A 3,965-nucleotide genomic window follows, 5' to 3' on the forward strand; every position below is an offset into this window, starting at 1 on the left:
TGTCATGAAGGAGTCTGTTACCCTTTGCCATCCTCACATCAAAATGCTGGAGCATCACCAGTATTGCTCCAGTAGGTACCCCTCATACCTCTTGGGTTATACCTGGAGTTGAGGACTAGAAGCCAACTCTTGTTTGTCTGAGTTATGGACCACTTCACCAGCCTCTTAGGGCTAGTCAGTCGTGGGAGCATCCGCTGGAGGAGAGGAAACCCTCTGCCTCTTGGATGGTGTTGGGGAGTCGGGATCCTCCCAAGAACGCAATGATTGTCCAGCAGTCGAGTAGCTTGGGGGTGCTCCCAGCCTTAGGGCTGATCGAGAAATATCAACTAGCCCCATGTGATTTGCAAGAACAAAGAAATTGTTAGCACGAATTCCAAAACAAAGACATAAAAGTTCCATAGGCTTCTCAGAAGCCTAACATAAGTTATGTCTTGGTGTAAGCATCGGAGGTGTCTAAATTTATCTCCCATCTAACAACTCAAGTTAGAGCCATATTGGAAAAACCAGTTGGAGTTGAAAGATGTCACACGGTCTATGGGTATAAACCCTCGAGGAGGTAACTGTCTCCTTGGGAAATGAAGGTAGACGTCTATCAATTCTAAGTAATCTTGAAACTCTTTTAGTCCAATGCGGTGCACAATCTGGATACAATTGAGAAGGGCGGGAGAAGCTCAGACATGTTCGTGACTTACCCTATCCCCTACGGGTGTGGCATGGTTTAGAGTAAAGGGAGATTTACCTGGGGCAAGATGAGAAACCTCCATCCTCGCTTTGAGCTCCCAGTCTTCTTGGGCTTCTCGATCTGCCTCTGATATTCCCCAGCCGCTCCTCCTGCAGCTGATGGTTCAACATTTCCACGGCGCGCCCATCAATACAATTGATGTGTCGGGATGCCAGCTCCCAGGACTTCTTGGATTGGCAGTACTTGGTCTGATCAAGATTGTTGATATTCTGCCCCACGCTAAGAAGTTCTGACCCGATGAGGTTTACCTCCATCACTAAAAAGCTGAGCTCCAGGTCTTGCTCAGGGAGGGATTTCATCTCTTGGAGGTGGTCCTCAAAGATTTGGACATATGGAGTCCGACGGAAAGGACCTATTGAACAGAATGAGTAAGTAAATAATATGAATCAAAGAAACAAAGAAAAAAGAGAATGGTCGGGAAGATACTCACCAACCCTGGAGAAGTCGAGGATCGGGGTCGGGTTATTACGGGTCGGAAACCTGTTCGTGAAGAAGAAGGCATCCTTGTAATCTTTAGAATGGTTCTCATTTTGGTGGGGAGTATTGTAGTCGAGGGATGAGGCAACGTACTTTATTAGAGCGTATTACCCATCCCGATTGGTCTTCTTCCTCAGGATGGTAAGGAAGCTGTAGAAGTACAAGATCTCTGCCAGGGAAGGTGTGGGCTACTTTTGCTTCCAATACAAAACATACATCCCCGTGAGCACCTGATAAGCATTGGGGGAGAGTTGAAAGGGAGCTATCCCTACGAACTTTAGGAAGTCCACAAAATATTGATGTAGGGGCAGAGTGGCCCCAGCCATCAGGTGGGCTTGGCTCGAGGAGCCAAGACCATTCATGCTGTGATGCGCCCTCTCGGATTCTCGACAAAGGCGTACCAAACATCTTTCATAATCGCCTAATGTATCATGATGGCCTCCAAGGCCTCAGGGTGTCAGAGTAGGGTGCGGTATTCCTTCGCTTCAAACCCATCAGCCTCGTTAGGCTGAGTGCAGTGTGGAACGGGGGCTCCGTTGTCTTCTTCCACGGTCAACACCCTTTGAACAAGTAGCACTGGCCTCTCTGCTGCTAGGTCATCAGCACGGCCAACCAGTTCCCCAACTGGTTGTCGGGCATCTGCCCTCACGCCATCCTGTTGTTCGTAGTGTACTCAGGCCATGCCAAAGACTTCCTAATCAAAGTTGTAAAAACCTTGTTCGTGTAGTATTCGTAGTTCCTCAGACAACTGCAACAAAAACCAAGCAGATAGTATTTTGACCATAGAAAAGTGGGCCAAAACACCAGAAACCCTAAGACTTCTGCTCGGGGAGAATAAAGAAGAAGGTCTAAAGACTTGGGGTGTCCTCGGGGCCAAGGAATCAGCACCAGAAAACACCACCAGATATTATGAACATTGCCAGAATCTGGGAATTTTTCAGATTCTGGTCGAATGCCTAGAAACACAAAAAGTGCATAAGGTGTGCACTAGGCCATTATGGCCACTTGTAACGTCAAAATATGCCTAAAAATACCTATTGAAGGTTGAAATAGCCCCTCCAGTGCCACAAAAAGCATGCTCCTAAGCGTGCACCTAAACTCTCAAATGAAACTCGATGCAAACATAAAGATAAGAATGTACCAGTATGAGGATTCACCAATAAATACTTACTTGAGATAAAGTGTCGATAGGTGTTGAAACGAGTATGAACTTTGAATAATCGTTTGCCGTTCACCCAAAAGTAAGAGGAATTTGACAACCCATCCAGAATTGCAGAGAAAACCCAGGAATGTTTGAAGGCCTGGGAAGCTTAAGAAAGAAGAGAGGGTTTTTGAGTCTGGAAATTATGAATTTCAAATGGTTAAGGTGAATACTGAGAGGCGGTTCTCGAGTTTTTATACTCACAGAACTTGGGGTGGAAGCAACTCCACCCCGACCGTCGGATTACCTACGACATAGGTACTCGAGAACGATCCAATGCTCAGGATTCAAAAGGCATTGATCATGATCATTAGCATTTAAAAAAGACGCATTGGGTACGAGGCGAAGGGATGCCTAGAGTACGGAATGGACGTTTAGGGTCGTGGAGTTGACCCTTCATTAATTGCATGGATTGATGGGCCTAAGAATTGGGAGTGAACACATGGCGTGACTTTCCAGAGTGACGTCTAAGGAAGCCCAAACGTCTCCCCCCCGAAGACCTTTTCGAATTACTCCTCAGTCTAAGTCTCCACTGTCCAAGGACGAGTGAAGACATGGGGGGAAAATGTTGTCCGTGTTTTCACCACCCCACATGTGGCAATAATGAGTAAGTCGAGACAAGTCTTGAAGTTCTCGGAGTGTGAACTCTTCTAGGAAGCCCTGTCCGGCGAAGTCATGGATGTTTCCAAGTGAGGCCATGCTCTAAGGTCTGCCCTCGAGACAAGGATGTCTCTAGGTGAGGCCACGTCTCGAAAGGCTCTCTTCCCTCGCCCATATATAAGGTCTAGGATTCTGGTTCATGGACTTGGAGTAGATGCCAGGTGTCATTCACTATGGGTATGGGCAAACAGAAGATCATTTGAGAACTTTGGTGAGCCTCGATTTGTGGTGTCGAGTTTGTTCCCTCGACAATCGACATTTCCCACAATGTCACCTGACATGGGCAAACGTGCGTCGCAACCTGACAGTCATAGATATGTTCCCCCATAAAGTTGGTACACGACTTTTTGCAATGGGCCCCGTGGAATCCACTTGGGTCGTAGTCTCTATTTAGTGCAACCCTTTTTGTATTAATTAAGCATTTACACCCCAGAATGGGAGAATTTGTATTAATGATAGATGATTAATATTAATGACCCCAACCTCTATAAATAGGGCTGGGGTATCTTCTTGTAAAGGGTTCGAATTTTTAGAGAGAGAAACTCTGTAACTCAGTGCAATATATACGCTGCCTGAGAACCTCCATTGAAGCTTGCTCAAACAAGCATCAAGCTCACTAAATAACACAGATTTGTGGAATACGACTCTTTTATAGTCTGAACCACGTAAAACCCTTGTGTTCTTTTATTTTATTTTCTTTAAACTCTCAGATTAGGTTGATAGCGAAAAAGGCAGTTAACAATGTTATTTAAATTTCTTATGTAGTTACACAATCATACTATTTGTACACACACAACACATATATATGATGTGTTTATAATATTTATTGTTATTTAATATGAATATACATATTTATATAAGTTAGATTAAGTAATAAAAAAATAA

This window comes from Humulus lupulus, chromosome X, assembly GCF_963169125.1.
Source record: "Humulus lupulus chromosome X, drHumLupu1.1, whole genome shotgun sequence".
NCBI classification, from domain to species: Eukaryota; Viridiplantae; Streptophyta; class Magnoliopsida; order Rosales; family Cannabaceae; genus Humulus; species Humulus lupulus.